We start from the raw sequence: 18,221 nt of genomic DNA, 5'->3' as shown, positions 1-18,221 counted from the left end.
CATACCCAGGAAACAGAAGAAAGGGTCTTTCTCACAGAATGAGGAAAGAAAAAGCAGCGTGTGTGTCATAGATTCCCTCTTGTCATGGGCTGAACTGTGTCCCTGCAAACCCACACACTGAAGTCTCAGCACCTAGTACCTCAGAATGTGACCTATTTGGAAATAAGGTCTTTAAAGAGGTAATTAAGTTACAAGGAGGCCATTAGGGTGGGACCCTAATCCAATATGACTGGTGCCCTTATAAGAAGAGGAAGAACCCCAGGGATTCAGGAGCACAGAAGGATAACCATGTGATGACAAAGCAGCAAGAAGGAGGCCATCCGCAAGCCAAGGAGAGAGGCTCCAGAAGAAACCAACCTGCTAGTATGTCAACCTTGGGTTTCTAGACTCCAGAACCAGCAGAACATAAATTTCTGCTGCTTTTAGCCAACCAGTCTGTGCTGTTTTGTATGGTAGCTGTAGACAACTAACACACCCTTCTAGACTGAAACACTTTGGGGAGGAAGTTTAAAAAAAAAAACCAAGGTAAATATGGGGGGAATCCCAGAGAAGTGGACCTTGTCTCTCACTTCCAAGGACAACTTCAGGCTCCCTTAAAGAATTTCTGTGTTCTTATGAATGCTAGAGGGAAGGGATAGTTAGAGAGTTTGGGATGGCCATGTACATACTGCTATATTTAAAATGGATAGCCAACAAGGACCTAACTATATAGCACAGGAAACTCTGCTCAATATTATGTGGCAGCCTGGATGGGAGGGAGGTTTAAGGAAGAATGGATACATGTACACGTATGGCTGAGTCCCTTCACTGTTCACCTGAAGCTATTATAACACTGTTGATCAGCTATCAGTTCAGTTCAGCTCAGTTCAGTCGCTCAGTCATGTCCAACTCATTGCGACCCCATGAATCGCAGCACGCCAGGCCTCCCTATCCATCACCAACTCCCGGAGTTTACTCAAACTCACATCCATTGAGTTGGTGATGCCATCCAACCATCTCATCCTCTGTCATCCCCTTCTCCTCCTGCCCCCAATCCCTCCCAGCATCAGGCTATACTTCAATACAAAATAAAAAGTTCAAAGTGTAGGGGAAAAAAAGAATTTCTGTGTTCTAACAGCCCAGGTAACAAACCGAAAATGGCAATTCAGAATAATAAATTGGAAGATACTCAATGTCACCTTCCTGGTATTTATGAAGCAGGGATTTCAAGATTTCCAAAGATAGTCTGATAGTAGCAATCAGTACACCTAGCACCTAGACTTTGTCTCTAATACTGTTTTCCAATAAAAGGAACTAGGGCTCTGTGGAGAAGGATTCTAGGACTAGGGCAGGAAGTATACAAAATAAGCCAGAGCATCTTGTAGTGACAGAAACTAAGGAAGGGGTTTGTGACAATGATGGGGTATTATGTCCAGAGGCAAATGAAAGAGCTCCCAATGGCCAAAGCTGGAACAATTTGAGCAACAAAATAAAGTAGCAGTGGATTATAAACTAAAGTATAAAATAACCATCCATGAGTTCATACTGAGATAAATAAAGAACTGAATAATAAATAAGGGAGAAGAGACAAAGGTCCATGCAGAAAAACTGCAAGTAATTTACACAGATAATCTGCCCTTAAGGAGACAGAATATAACTCCCAACTCATTAAGCGATGGCTGCACATAGCAATCTCCTTTCAGAGAGTACAGCACGGAAAAGGGGAAAAAAGAGTAACTTCACAGTGAAGAAACCTGACAAACACTACCTCAAGTCAGGTGATCAAGGTCAACATTGAGAGATAAGTCATTTTGAGAGACGTTCTCTTGATATGATGAGAATTGTACTTTACTCTGCCATCTTCCTCCCCCAAACCATAACCTGAGACTAATCCTGCGAAAAGAATCAAACAAATCCCAGTAGAGTGGCATTCTACGAAACACCTAACCAGTAATCGTCAAAACTGTCAAGATCAGGGCTTCCCTAGTGGCTCAGTAGGAAAGAATCCGCCTGCCAATGCAGGAGATGTAGGTTTGATCCCTGATCCAGGAAGATCCCACATGGCACGGAGCAACTAAGCCTGGGCTCCAGAGTCTGGAAGCCACAATTACTAAGCCCACGTGCTGCAACTAATGAAGCCCACACACCCTAGAGCCCGTGCTCCACAATAAGAGAAGCCACTGCAATGAGAAGTCCGAGCACTGCAATTAGAGAGTAGCCCCACTCGCTGCAACTAGAGACAAGCTCATGCAGCAGCAAAGACCCAGCACGGCCAAAAATAACTAACTAAATAAATAAAAATTACCAAAAAAAAACCCTGTCAAGATCATAAAAAATAAAGTCCGAAAATAACTGGAAAAAACTAAAAGAAGCCTAAAGAGACATGACAACTAAATGTAATGTAGAATCTTAGATGGGGTCCTGGAACAGAAAAAGGGCATTAGGGAAAAACTGAGAAAATCTAAATAAAGTATGGACTTCAATTATTAATAATGCATCAATTGTGGTGTTCATTCACTCAGCCATGTCCGACTCTTTGCCACGCCATGACTGCAGCACACCAGGCTCCTCTGTCCTTCACTATCTCCCAGAGTTTGCCCAAATTCATGTCCATTGAATGGGTGATGCCATCCAACCATCTCACCCTCGGTTGTCCCCTTTTCCTCCTGCCTTTAATCTTTCCCAGCATCAGGGTCTTTCCCAACGAGTCAGCTGTTCGCATGAGGTGGCCAAAGCATTGGAGATTCAGCTTCAGCATTAGTCCTTTCAGTGAGTATTCAGGGTTGATTTCCTTTTGGATTGACTGGTTTGATCTTGGGACTCTCAAGAGTCTTCTCCAATACCACAGTTTGAAAGCATCAATTCTTCAATGCTCAGCCTTCTTTATGGTCCAACTTTCATATCTGTACTAGACTGCTGGAAAAACCATAGCTCTGACTATTTGGACCTTTGTTGGCAAAGTGATGCCTCTGCTTTTTAATATGCTATCTAGGTTGGTCACAGCTTTTCTTCCAAGGAGCAAGCGCCTTTTAATTTCATGGCTGCAGTCACTGTCTACAATGATTTTGGAGCCCAAGAAAATAAAGTCTGTCAGCTTCCATTGTTTCCCCATCTATTTGCCATGAAGTGATGGGACCCATTGCCATGATCTTAGTTTTTTGAATGCATCAATAGGGGTTGATTAATTATGACAAATGTGCCACGTTAATTTGAAATGTTAATAACAGGAAAAACTAGGTGTGGGGTATGAGGAAACTGTCTGTACTATCTTTGCAATAATCCCATAGATCTTAAATGTTCTAAAATAACTTTTTTTTTTTTTTAAGGTAATTTGAACAAGGTCCACCTTGCCAAAACTCCCTACACACATCATACCTAAGGCAGCTATCTCATCAGGGCAAAGGGAGTTTTGGTTTGGAACATCCATGGAGTGGGGAAGGGTATACAGGGAGGTAATGCAACCTAAGGATCCTGATCTCCAAAAGACTGTGAAGCAAGTACCGAGTCAGGCATCCAAACACCACTATTGATCTTAAGATAAAGTCCCTTGAGGAACCCTCAAACCACATGCAGATTTGAGGCCGCTGCCCACACTTCCCTGGGGATATAGAAGATCTAACCTACATCTCAGATGTCACATCTAACCACTGTGACAATGAAAAACTTAATAGTCAGGAGACCTTAGTTAGGCTGTAACTAAGGAGCTCTCAACGTGACTGGCTTATACAATAGGAAACTTTTTAAAATTTTGTTTATTTATTTTTGGCTGTGCTGGGTCTTCAGTACTGCTCTGACTTTTCTCTAGTTGTGGCAAGCAGGGCCACTTTCTCGTTGCAGCGCTCGGGCTTCTCACTGCGGCGGCTTCTCCTCCTATTGCGGAGCACAGGCTCTAGGACGCACCGGTTCCTGGGCTCTAGAAGACAGGCTCAGGAGTTGTGGTTGCACGGGCTTAGTTGCCCCAAAGCATGTGGGATGTTCCCAGGTCATGGATTGAACCCGTGTCTCCTGCATTGGCAGGCGGATTGTTTACCACTGAGCCACCAGGGAAGCCCCCAAGAATTTTTCTTTATTTGTGCCAATTTGCTATTGTAACACTCTGCCATCTTCATCTTCAGCGCCTCAGCCATTTCTTAGCTAACTTTTCTGGCACTCTGGTTACTCTGATTTCAGGTATAACGTGGTGAAGCAACAACATCTGGAAGAAGAGACTGCCTCTTCAAGTGTGACTCTTCGAAGAGTACGTCTCAGGTGTTTAGTAGAATGTCCCTGAATGTGAGTTTGTCTGATGCTTTATGATTAGACTGGAGATTTTTGATTTGGGGGAAGAATATCACAGAGGTGCATGTACAACTCTTTCAAGGAGCAAGGAAGTTTCCCCTCACAACTCATTGCCAGCCCCTTCATACACTAATCACTGGGAATAATGAAATTACCATTCAGTTTAGACCAATCAGGACATGCCCTGAGTCATCAGGAAGGATATATACAAAACCAAAGGGGTACAAATAACTACTGAAGGGGTCAGCACCAGTGTGCGCTATATGTAAAAACCCTGAAAGGCAGAGAGAGCCTTTGCTTTAAAGAGACTACATTAACATGATTAAACATTAAAACAAATCTAGTTTAAAAAGAAAGACACTAATTGTCAAATTTACTTCTTTCTCCAACATTATCACCATCCAGGAGGATTTGAGATCATTTACACATGATAAATCTCTCTTCTCAGCTCTTGAGGGAGCAGCAGGAATAAAGGAAACACCTCTAAAAGAAATCGGGATGGGGAATACGTGTAAATCTATGGCTGATTCATATCAATGTATGACAAAACCCACTGAAAAAATAAATAAATAAATAAAGGGGAAAAAAAGAAAAATGTCATCTATGGATCATCTAGATACCTAGGGCAACGTTTCCCAAACTAGCGTGCTTTGCTACATTCTTCTGTACCATGGTAACAAGCAGGCCATGAAAATAGTAGTCCGTGATCAAATTAACTGATACAGAATAAGTTAAACAAAATTAAATGGGCTTCCTTACTAACACATCTCTCAGAGCCTTTATATGCTAGCAGGATTATAAATTCCAAGAGGAGGATATACTACTTACACTGTTCAACATTTTCCTCCAAAAAGAAGGTTTTCCTTTTTCGTCCTGACCATCTATGAACAATTTCTAGGACAGTATTTTATTTAACACCACCTTGAGAAATACTGCTGTAAGGGGAAAACAAAGACCCAAGAATACAGTTTACTATTATTAGACAGTTGCGGGGTGGTGGTGGGGATAACCAGAAAGGAATAAGCATACTGAAGAAGATAGGAAGCAAATCCACAGAATTCAATGATAAAGATGCAAGAAAGGAGATAGTTTCCAAAATGTTACAGACAATCAATTGAGAAACTTAACAAAATAAGAATAAAAATGCTTTTTGATTTGACCAGGAAGACTGCCATTTGTGACCTTCAAGCAAATAGCTTCAGAAAAGAGGAGGAAAGAAGGATGGTATACAGGATGAAAAAAGTTAGGATGGGGATGAAAAAAGAAATACATGAAACATTTATAGACCACCCCTAACTAGAGTTTAGCAGTGAAAGTAAAAACAAAGACATTGGTTGATTGGGAGAACGGAGTATATAGAAGAATACAAAAAATTTTAGAACAGCGAACACCTACATACGGTTGAAGGTAAAAGTGAAAACCTACTGAAAGAAACTGATAATCACAGTCCAATAGATGGAAGAAATGAAATCCAGAGTATAAATTACTAGAAAAGACTTATCTTTCTTTACAGATTGTAGAGAATTTGACTAGTAATGCCTAACCATCCAAATCTGAAGATCTCCTTTTAATACTCCAAAATTTCATGGATTTCTGCATATTCCACCCAAGAGAATTGTTCACTGTGTAGCTAAGTTTGCTGATCTGTTACTCCTCTCAGAAGCTATGTTATGGTGAAGGTGTATCCTGTTGAAAAGTACTTACCTGAGGGCCTCAATCTTCATGAAATAAGAAGCAAGGTAGAGGTTGGTGACAATAAGAAAGTTGGGAGCTCAGGAGATTTTAATTTATAATGATTAACTATAAATAATTGACATACAAAATAAAAACTTATAATGGAAACACACACACAAAAAAACAATGTGAAGATTAAGAGGGTCCAGAAAGAAAGGTATGTATTATACTTATCCCATCCAGAAATTTTCACAGGTCTGGTATATCAACAAAAATTGCATACATCATAAGTTAATAATATAGTTCCCAATATGCTGGTGAGAACAAAGACTACTCAGCATGGGTCTAGTTACAGTCTAGCCTTAAACTTTCACAATTTAAACCTAGTATGGCTTCCCAACAGTAACCCTAAAAGTTAAGCATACAAAATTGCATTATTATTTCCTTTTGAGATCAGTTAGACAACCCACTGCAGTATTCTTGCCTGGAGAATCCCATGGTTGGAGGAGCCTTGTAGGCTACAGTCCATGGGGTCGCAGAGTCGGACATGACTGAGCAACTTCACTTTCTTTCACTTTCAGGACAATGATATGAGATTCTGTTGCTTAGAATGTATTTTTAGATTCTTTTGGGCTAATTTCACGAACAATTCAAACTGAGTGCATAATTTTGAATTACCTATATCCAAGTTACAAGTGTGGCTCATATATGGCTTCACAACCCACCTATAAAAATATTTTGATCACAAAAAAAAGGCAGCAATTCTGATTCTCTAACTGCTTAATACATAGCCCTATAGAGATTTAAGAGAAGTCAGACTGCTTAAAAAATATATGGTGATCGCCATAAGTATAAGGGTTAGAGGAGGCAACATTCTTAAAATAAAGAAATTAGTAATGATCAGTGTGCACAGAATAAAGGATAAGGCAACAATACTCACACCAAATCTGGCAGTCTCTAGATCTGTGTATCTGTAAAGGTAAGGCGTCCAGCCACATAGATAGGCGAGATGATCAGCAGCTGAACTTGGAGAAAAGGCGGCATCCAGGTAGACGCCACTCCTGAGAAACAAACACTTAAAAGTTTCATCTAGCAGGGACCGGAAAATGTGGCAGTGGTAAACCAATTAAAGCCTGACAGAAGTAGGGTTGTTAGCAGTAAAGAGAGCCTCCAAGGCTGCAATTCTGGAAGGCAGTGGCAGCCACGGCCAGGCGAACACCCCCACCACGGAGCTGAAAGAAACTACGGGGCTTGATGGAAAAGGGTTCGTGCTTACCCTGTCATCCTCACATCTTTTCCCCAGGCCCTCCCTGGTCTGCAGCCGGCTGCTGAGGCGGCCGTAATCGGCCTCTTTCTGGTCAGTCTGTTTCTTGTGCCAGTCCACCTAGAGTAGGAGGTCCGAATTGGGTTTTCCTGGCGCCCGCGGACCACCTCGGTGCGCAGGACCCGGCCCTGAACTTCTGCCACCTCCTCCCGAAGCAGGACGTGGCGGGAGGCGATGCTCCAGTAACTGAAGGCGAGGACCGTGATCACCACCAGCAAGACCATCAGAACCAAGGAGGGCAAGGCGGCCGGCCCGCCGGTTCGCCCCGAAGCCCATCATGGGACCGAACCAGGCTGTGCCCCCGTGCCTAGGCGCCGACACTTGCGGGCAGAAGCCCATGCCTCGGGCTGAAGAGTTGCCTCTGGACACGGACCCAGCGCCCACTGAAGCTGGAGGCCGGCGGATCCGCCCGCCCGCGAACAGGAGAAGGGGGCGGGGCCGCAAGCCGTAGGCCCCTCCCCGTCCCCCCTTCAAATCCTGCCAAAGCGCGTTCCCTAGGCTTTCAACTAGACCCCGCACCAGCTGGGCGGAACCAGGAGAACCCGGCAGCCCGCACCCCAGGCCCAACAACTCAGGGTTAGGAGGCGGGAAAGAAACCGGAAGCGGGTAGGCTTAATTCTGGCCCCGCCCATTGGCTGGGGTCGCCAAGGGAGACCTTTCCTAGGTTCCCCTGACTGGCTCACATCATGACCTTCTTATTGTCAAACTCAGACTTAAATTGAAGTAGGGAAAACCACTAGACCATTCAGGTTATGACCTAAATCAAATCCCTTACAATTATACAGCGGAAGTGACAAATGGATTAAAGGGATTAGATCTGATAGACAAAGTGCCTGAAGAACTATGGATGGAGGTTCGTAACACTGTACAAGAGGCAGTGATCAAGACCAACCCCAAGAAAAAGAAACGCAAAACGGCAAAATGGTTGTCTGAGGAGGTCTTACAAATAGCTGAGAAAAGAAGAGAAGCTAAAGGCAGAGGAGAAAAGGAAAGATATACCCATCTGAATGCAGAGTTCCAAAGAATAGCAAGGAGAGATAGGAAAGCCTTCCTCATTGATCAATGCAAAAAAATAGAGTAAAATAATAGAATAGGAAAGACAAGATCTCGTCAAGAAAATTAGAGATACCAAGGGAAAATTTCATGCAAAGATGGGCACAATAAAGGACAGAAATGGTATGGACCTAACAGAAGCAGAAGATATTAAGAAGAGGCGGCAAGAATACAAGAAGAACTATACAAAAAAGAGCTTCATGACGCAGATAACCACGAAGGTGTGATCACCCACCTAGAGCCAGACATTCTGAAAGGTGAGGTAAAGTGGGCCTTAAGAAGCCTCACTATGAACAAAGCTAGTGGAGGTGATGAAATTTCAGTTGAGCTAATTCAAATCCTAAAAGATGATGCTGTGAAAGTGCTGTGCTCAATATGCCAGCAAATTTGGAAAACTCAGCAGTGGCCACAGGACTGGAAAATGCAGTTTTCATTCCAATCCCAAAGAAAGGCAATGCCAGAGAATGTTCAAATTACCGCACAATTGCACTCATCTCACATGCTAGCAAAGTAATGCTCAAAATTCTCCAAGCCAGGCTTCAACAGGACATGAACCATGAACTTCCAGATGTTCAAGCTGGATTTAGTAAAGGCAGAGGAACCAGAGATCCAATTGCCAACATATGTTGGATCATGGAAAAAGCAAGGAAATAGCAGAAAAACATCTACCTCTGCCTTATTGATTATGCCAAAGCCTTTGACTGTGTAGTTCACAACAAACTGTGGAAAATTCTTCAAGACATGGGAATACCAGACTGCCTTACCTGCCTCCTGAGAAATCTGTATGTAGGTCAAGAAGCAAGTTAGAACTGGACATGGAAGAACAGACTGGTTCCAAATTGGGAAAGGAGTACGTCAAGGCTGTATGTTGTCACCCTGATTATTTAACTTCTATGCAGAGTACATCATGCGAAATGCTGGGCTGGATGAAGCATAAGCTGGAATCAAGATTGCCAGGAGAAATATAAACAACCTCAGATATGCAGATGACACCACATTTATGGCAGAAAGTGAAGAACTAAAAAGTCTCTTGATGAGAGTGAAAGAGGAGAGTGAAAAAGTTGGCTTAAGGCTCAACATTCAGAAAACTAAGATTATTGCATCCGGTCCCATCACTTCATGGCAAATAGATAGGGAAACAATGGAAACAGTGACAGACTTTATCTTTTGGGGCTCCAAAATTACTGCAGATGGTGACTGCAGCCATGAAATTAAAAGATGCTTGCTCCTTGGAAGGAAAGTTATGACCAACCTAGACAGCATATTAAAAAGCAGAGACATTAGTTTGCTGACAAAGGTCCACCTAGTCAAATCTATGGTTTTTCCACTAGTCATGTATGGATATGAGAGTTGGACTATAAAGAAAGCTGAGCGCAGAAGAATTGATGCTTTTGAACTGTGGTGTTGGAGAAGACTCTTGAGAGTCTCTTGGACTGCAAGGAGATCCAACCAGTCCATCCTAAAGGAAATCAGTCCTGAATATTCATTGAAAGGACTGATGCTGAAGCTGAAACTCCAATACTTTGGCTACCTTATGTAAAGAACTGACTTATTGGAAAAGACCCTGATGCTAGGCAAGACTGAAGGTGGGAGGAGAAGGGGACGACAGAGGACGAGATGATTGGATGGCATCACTGACTCAATGGACCTGAGTTTGAGTAAGCTATGGGAGTTGGTGATGGACAGGGAAGCCTGGCGTGCTACAGTCCATGGGGTCACGAAGAGCTCTACAGGACTGAACTGCTGAACTGAACTGAACTGTCGACGCCTCCTCTTCTCGCGAGAAAGTGGACTTGTCTCGCTTCTTTCAGTCTTATCTCGCGCGATTTATCTCTGTGTGGAAGTGTGTGGTCCGTTTGGTTGTCTGGGCTAGCTCTTGTACCTGAACCGGAATGTCTTTGGCTTTTACCTGGTGAATGTCCTTGACCCACGGTTTAGGCCCTCATAAGAGTTTTTGTTTTTGAGGACGTCTGAGGCTGCGACCGCCCTGTAGGGAAAACTTAGGTGAGCCACAGCAGAAGGGGAGACAAGAAAGATTTTGTACTTGCTTCAGTAGATTTTCTCGCTTGTGCTGACATTGTGAAGAGAAGAAAACAACCAAAAGAAAATGACCATGAAATAGCAGTGTCCCAAATTACAGAGAAAAGGAAGAAGAACTAGAACTAAGCTTTATGACTGAAAGGGGCGGTGCCAGCCTGGTTTCCAAGATTACTGCCTTCACACTAAGCGAAAGAACTTCAGAAAGGGTGAGCTTTTAGAAACTGTTCCTAAACTCACTGTTGCTTTTGCCTCGAGCTAGGCTTCCGAATAGAAAGTCCAGAGCTGCCCACAATGAATAATAACTCATGCTGTTGCTAATAGCAAGCACATTCTAGGAGAGAGATAATAGCTCTCTTACAAATTGTTTCTGCGTGCTTTGTTGTTGTTTAGTCAAAAATTCGTGTCCCATTCTTCTGGGATCCCATGGATCCCAAAATCCCATGGATTTTCCAGGCAAGAATATTGGGTGTGGGTTGCCATCTTCTCCAGGGAACCTTCCTGACCCAAGGATTGAACTAGTGTCTCCCGCGTTGGCAAACAGATGTTTTACCATCTGAGTCACAAGGGAAACCCTTTTCCATGTTATCCTCTCAGCAACACAGTTTTATGGATGAGCACAAATATGTCCCAGAAACTTTTGCAAAGTCCTGTATCTTGAGACAGAATTAGGCTTGGATTCGGATCATTGGTATCTAACATCTTTGCTCTTTGCGTTCTAAGAGGCTACGAGGCTAACTGTTGCTATATGTTCAGCTTTAATTACAGTGATGCAGAAAAAGCCCCTACTTCTTCTTGTTTTTTATGCATATTTCCTTTGTCCTTACATGAAAGTTTTAAAAGTTATTGACTCTATCCTGTTTAAGGAGAAGGTGGAGCTGATTTATTTTTTCAGGCATCAGGTTCAAGAAAGTACATGTGCATAAAACCCCCCAAATGGAAAAACTTTGGTATTTTCATTCAAATCAGAGTGGTATGATTTGGAGGCAGGAAGACTTGTCATAGAATAATTATTCTGTACTTCCTATCCATTTCAAAAATAAAGTTACCTGCCTAATAGTCCTAGAGTAGCCTGGAAAAATTATTACACCCTCAAAGAGTGATGATTTCTCTCTCACAGATGCCAAAAAAAAACCCCAAAATTTTTAGTATTTACTTTACATCTAGCTTGAGTCCTTTGCTCTGGCTTCGTAAGATGCAAGAAAGGACAACCAGACTTTGGCAGGAAAGAAAAAAAAAGCAAGGCCAAAAATGGGAAATCCTTGATTATAGTGGACACCTATCCTTTCCTCAACTTCATATTGGTCTTGCTTTGCTTAGCCCAGCCAATGAAAATTAATCTGTAAAGTGATGTTAACTGCTTAAGATGTTACTCTTTCTTTATAGAAAGTGTTTTCATTTTTATATGAGATTCTAGCATGTAAAAGTGTATTATGACTTTCACATTCACATACATTTTTTCATCAGGTGCTTAACTCTTTGCTACCATTATTCCATTTTACAGATGTGGAAGTAACTTGCCCAGAGTCATACATCTAGAAAGTGGCAGGGCTGAAGCTAGAAAACCAATCCTCTTTCCACCCTTTCCCCAGGGAAAAAAACTTATTTTTAATCTGCTTTGATGCTTACTTCTTCAAGTTCTTCTCCCTATTAAACAGCCCAAATCAGATATTACCAAGACAGTGTACAAGTGCTCTATTTAGGGGCTTCCCAGGTAGCTCAGTGATAGAAATCCTTGTGCAATGCAGGAGATGTAGGTTTGATCCCTGGGTCAGGCAGATGCCCTGAAGAAGAAAATAGCAACCCAGTCCAGTATTCTTGCCTGGAGAATTCCATGGACAGAGGAGCCTGGTGGGCTACAGTCCACAGGGGTTAAAAAAGACTTGGACATGACTTAGGAACTAAACAACAAGACAACATAGATGGTTCTGAATTCGGTATTCAACAAGTTGAGGTAAAAATCAGCTCCTTAAACCAGGTGGTCAAGATTAACAGCAACACTGATAAGTTGTGTTGGTAGTATGTACCTTTGATATGATGTGCTGAGAGTAGCGCTCTGTGGTCTTCCTCCCCAAAACCCTGTAACCCTATCTAATCACAAGGAAAACATCAGACAATTCTCAACTGAGGGACATTCTGAAAAATGCCTGATCAGTAATAATCCTACATGCTATCAAAGTCAACAAAAAGAAGGAAAGTCTGAAAAACTTTCACAGCCAAAACAATGTTATGTGGTATCCTAGATAGGATTCTTGAATGGAAAAAGAACTTTAGGTAAAAACTAAGGAAATTTTAATAAACTTGGACTTTAATTAATAATAATGTTTTATTGGTTGATTGTCACAAATCTACCATGCTATTATAGGATGTTAAAAACATAGGTGACTAGATGTTGAGTATATGGGAAATCATATTTTTACAGATTTTCTGTATTTCTAAACTTTTAAAAATTAGTTTAAAAAAGTTCCTATTGGGGGGATATCTTTTATGATACCAAATACAGACATAAATATATTCATATAATTGGAAAGGCAGTATAATCACAGACAAACAATGTTTTAAGATTTAAGGGAAGGGTAAGAAGCTATTATAGAGTAGCAAGGGAGATTAAATCATAGGAATTTTGTTTTTATATGGAGTCTTCCTTAAAGGCAAAAATTATGTCATTTATTTCTCTTTTACAACTCTGAAATTATCTTGAACTCAAAACACTGGCAGGTATTGTTTTCAATATATGTTGACTCATAAAAAATTTAACTTCCGGGATTTGAGCAAAGTAGATTATTTTATTGCTTATTCTTCAATATTTAGGATATTGAGTAGGACTAGGTTAAAGGAGGTGGCAGCTCATAGAAACAGAAAATACACAGATGTCTAGGCAAGTTGTTTCCATTGCAAATGAAAAAGAAGAAACAAAATGGTTTAAGCAATAAATAAATAAGTAAAGTTGTGTGTGTTTGTGTGTGTGAATAGATTCAGTTCAGTTCAATCACTCAGTCGTGTCCGACGCTTTGCAACCCCATGAATCGCAGCATGCCAGACCTCCCTGTCCATCACCAACTCCCGGAGTCCACCCAAACCCATGTCCATCGAGTCGGTGATGCCATCCAACCATCTCATCCTCTGTCGCCCCCTTCTCCTCCTGCCCTCAATCTTTCCCAGTATCAGGGTCTTTTCAAATGAGTCAGCTCTTCGCATCAGGTAGCCAAAGTATTGGAGTTTCAGCTTCAGCATCAGTCCTTTCAATGAATATTCAGGACTGATTTCCTTTAGGATGGACTGGTTGGATCTCCTTGCAGTCCAAGGGACTCTCAAGAGTCTTCTCCAACACCACAGTTCAAAAGCATCAAATAGATAGATACTAGGATAATTCACAGTACTGTTGGATGAGCAGCATGAACTGAGTTTTTCTTTTTCTGCCCTCTGCTTGAATTTATTCTCTCTCACTTCAGAGGGCCTTTTTTCTTGTAGACAGAAAATGTAGCCCCAGCATCCTTAAGGATACATCCTGTCAGTCCCATGATCTGAGAAGCAAGGGAGTTCTGTTTTCTAGCTTTCAGTACAAAAATGACCAGGGAAGGATTCTAGTGTCCAAGCCTGATCATGTGCATGCCTCTTGTACCCATCACTGCGGCCAGAGAAGTGAGGTGTTATGATTGACCCATTGACACTCCTCTGTTGCCAGTGGGCAGTCTGATACCAAGAAACAGAAAGAGTGCTGGGTAGACCAAAACAAATAATGTCGTGGCTTGCAGGATCTTAGTTCCCCAAACAGAGATTGAGCCTGGGTCCCCCAGCAGTGAAAGTGCCAGCTCCTAACACTGGACCACCAGGGAATTTCCACAGTTTTCTTTTTCTTGATGTGTATTACCTCCCTTCCAATTAAGGTCAGTGATTGAATAAAGACATGATGAGGTCACAGGTTGGGTTCCCCAGGAAACAAACTCTGAGATTGAGTTCAGTAATAGGAAGGTCTTTATTTGTTTGTTTATTTTTAAGGCAGTGTTCCTTAAAACTTTCCACAGAAAGAAAGGATGGGCAGAGGGAGAAGTTGGGCTGCTGTGAAGTCAGTGAAAGCCTCAGCCAACTCCCTGAAGAGCTCTGAAGCTGGGATGACCCTTTAGAGTTGTCCTGAGTTGGATGGGTCCAGACTTTTATACCCCAACACGGACCAGGTTTTGGATAGTTAAGGGGAAAGGTCACAGGCACAGGAAAGGGCATGATATTAGCATGGGTGATGGCCACCACGATGCACCACCCAAATCCCCTTTCAGAAAAGAAGGACTTTCCCCCCTAGCTGCTGGGAGTGCTGTCCACAGATAGCATTCAGTTATCAGCCCCCCTCAGAATTACTTCAGTTGAAGAGCATTGCCTTGTGAAGAGAATGCCCCCTTCCCATGGCAGCCAGTAGTCGTCACGAGAACACACAAATTTGTTAAGTTACTTCCCTTTATCAGACCCACTTCCTACAGTTGTATAGCAAGAGGCAATATACTATAAGGGGTAATGTGGGCTCTGGAGTAAGAATGTGTGAATTAAAATTCTCCCTTTGTTCTCAATAATTTTGTAACATCAAGCTAGTTACTTAAACTCAGAACCTCAGTGTTCTCATTTTCAAAATGGCATATCAGTTAGGATAAAGTTCGACTCCATATAAGGGGGGAAAATAGTAACTTAAATGAGATAGGATTTTCTTCTTTTTCACATAAAATAAATCCAGAAGCAAGCCATGTAGGACTGGTATGGCAGGCTTCTTCCAGATCACTGCTCTATCGTCCCTAGTGTATGGACCTCATCTTCACTTCCAGACATTTTTGGTCCAGGAAGCAGGAAGGAGAAAGGGTACGCCTTCCTCCAACATTTAAGAAGACCTCTCAAAAAAAATAAAAATAAAAAAACAAACAAACAAACAAGAAGACCTCTCCAAATGTACATTTTCATTTATTTCTAATGGCTCTAAACTTAGTCACACAGTCACCACACCCCCTCCCCAGAGACCAAGGAGGCAAGGAAATATATCTTCCAGCAGTAATATCCTCATTTGAAAATGAGGGTCTTTTAGTAAAGGAAAAGAGAAGGAAAGTATAAGGAAGCAACAACAAACTGTTATAAATAGGGTAATCATAATGTTTATCTCGTATGGTCGTTGTGTGAATTAAATTAGTTATACATGTGCAGCACTTAGAACAGGCACTTAGCAAATATTCAATAAATGTTGCTACTGCTGTGCTCACTTTGGCGGCACACATACTAAAATTGGAACAATGCAGAGATGAGCCTAGCCCCTGTGCAAGGATGACACGCAAATTCATGAACCATTCCGTAAGTTTTTGTAGAGACATGGATGGACCTAGAGACAGCGAAGCAAGTCAGAAAGAGCAAAACAAATACCATCTTTAATGCATATATGTGGAATCTAGAAAAATGGTATAGGTTATCTTATTTGCAAAGCATAGAGAATAAATGTATGGATATCATAGGGGAAAAGAGGGGTGGGAGCAATCAGGAGATTGGGATTGACATATATATGTTATTGGCAGTTTGTATAAAATAGATAACTAATGACAACATACAGTCTAGCACAGGGAACTCTGCTTGGTACCCTGTGCTGACTTAAATGCAAAGGAAGTAAAAAAAAAGAGGGGATATATGTATATGTATAGCTCATTAACTTTGCTATGCAGCAGAAACTAACACAACCTTGTAAAACAACCATAACCCAATAAAAATTAATAAAAATAATGTTGCTACTACTGTTGCTCTTACTATAGCGGTGGTTTTCAGTTTGTGGTGGGGGCATGAATGAATCTATTTGTTCACTAACCTTTGTCTGTATATTGAATAAATAATTTCTGCATAATCTCACCACTTTTTAAAAAAAAGTCTGAGATGCTATGGTGATGAATAAAATAAAAACTTTAAAAAAGTTACTAGTGACTTCATAACCTTTTCCATTATATATTTTCTTAATCGGTGAACACTATATATATACTTACTCTCACATGAGTATAAACTATCTGTACAGTTTCTGACATTATAAAAGAAGTTCTTAGAGTCAAAATATTGGTAATCTCAAACCTAAAGGGTTGTGGTTTTAGTAAGACCGCAACCCAGCATCTATCAGCCTTTCCAGCCTTATTTTTTCCCTATATCTTATGCCCTAGCTCTAAGGATATTCTGTTTTTCAGGCTATATTATGTCTCTGACCCTTTGTTTGTTTCATATTGGAAAGCTTCCCCAACTTACTTTCTTTTTTCATTACCATTTATTGATGAATTTCTCCATTATTAATTACAGAAGTACAAATCTCTCAGATACCCTTATGATCACAATTATATTATTACTATAATTGTTGATTGAGAAAATACTCACTTGAAAATTTTATTATGAAGTGAGTTATCTTCTAAATGAAAATTATTTTTTTATTGAAGTATAGTTGATTCACAACATTGCATTTGTTTAGGGTATGCAGTGTGATTCAGTTATATATATTTTTCAGATTATATTATGTTATAGGTTATTACAAGATATTGAATGTAATTCCCTGTGTTATACAGTAAATCCTTGTTACTTATCTTTTTGATGTATAGAAGTTTGTATCTCTTAATCCAGTGCTGCTAATTTGTTTCTCCTTCCCTCTTCACTTTGGTAACCATAAGTTTGCTTTCTATGTCTGAGTCTATTTGTTTCGTATATAGATTCATTTGTATTATTTTTTAGATTCCATGTGTAAATGATATCACATAGTGTTTGTCTTTATCTGACTTACTTCACTATAATGCTCCCTAGGTTGCTGCAAATGGCACTATTTCATTTTTTATGCTGAGTAATGTTCCATTGTATATATGCACATATGTACATACCTCGGACTTCCCAGCTGGCACTAATGGTAAAGAACTCACCTGCCAATGCAGGAGACATAAGAGACATGGGTTTGATCCCTGGGTTTGGAGGATCCCCTGGAGGAGGGCACAGCAACCCACTTCGTATTCCCGCCTGGAGAATGCCATGGACAGAGGAGCCTGGTGGGCTATGGCCCATGGGGTCGCAAAGAATCAGACACAACTGAAGCAATTTAGCATGCATGCATACATACCACATCTTCTTAAGCCAGTCATCTGTTGATGGGCACTTGGGTTCTTTCCATGTCTTGGCTATTGTAAACAGTGCTGCTATGAACACTGGTGTGCACATATCTTTTCAAATCAGAGTTTTCATTTTTGTTCCAGATATATATCCAGGAGTGGGATTGCTGGCTCATACAGAAGCTTTATTTTTAGCTTTTTAAGGCATTCCATACTATTTTCCCTAGTGGGTGCACCAATTTACATTCTTACCAACATTATACCAGAGTTCTCTTTCTCCACACCCTCTCCAGCATTTATTATTGGTAGACTTTTTGATGATAGCTATTCTAACTGGTATGAGGTGATATCTCATGGTGATTTTGATTTGCATTTCTCCAATAATTAGCAAATGTTGAGCATCTTTTCATGTGCAGCCATCTGCACATCTTCTTTGGAAAGACGTTTATTTAGATCCTCTGTTGATTTTTTGACTGGATTGTTTGTTTTTTCAATATTGAGTTGTATGAGCTATTTGTATATTTTGGATATCAACCTCTTGTCTGTTGCATCATTTGCAAATACTTTCTCCAATTGTGTAGGTTGTCTTTTCGTTTTGTTGATTTTCTTCACTGTGCAAAAGGTAGTTTGATTAGGCCCATTTGTTATTTTTTTTCTTTTTTCACTCTAGAAGACTGATCTAAGAAGATATTGCTGTGATTCACATCAGAGAATGTTTTGGCTGTGTTCTCTTATAGGAGTTTTATGGTGTCATATCTTATGTTTTGGTACTTAAAGAATTTTGAGTTTTA

General features: G+C 40.9%; 1 non-coding gene and 1 pseudogene across 1 annotated transcript; one reads left to right on the top strand and one right to left on the bottom strand.

Annotated features, from left to right (window-relative positions):
* Positions 1-2,388: 2,388 nt before the first annotated feature.
* LOC122706430 lies at positions 2,389-7,534 on the bottom strand (annotated as a pseudogene).
* An 8,037-nt stretch (positions 7,535-15,571) lies between these two features.
* On the top strand, positions 15,572-15,675 carry LOC122707082. The gene has a single exon (XR_006344612.1). It is a non-coding gene; the product is annotated as a U6 spliceosomal RNA (small nuclear RNA).
* The last annotated feature ends 2,546 nt before the right edge of the window (positions 15,676-18,221 follow it).

This window comes from Cervus elaphus, chromosome 13 (genome assembly GCF_910594005.1).
Source record: "Cervus elaphus chromosome 13, mCerEla1.1, whole genome shotgun sequence".
In the NCBI taxonomy this organism is placed as follows: Eukaryota; Metazoa; Chordata; class Mammalia; order Artiodactyla; family Cervidae; genus Cervus; species Cervus elaphus.
The sequence above is the reverse complement of the archived record's forward strand: the minus strand, read 5'-3'. Positions and strand labels throughout refer to the sequence as shown.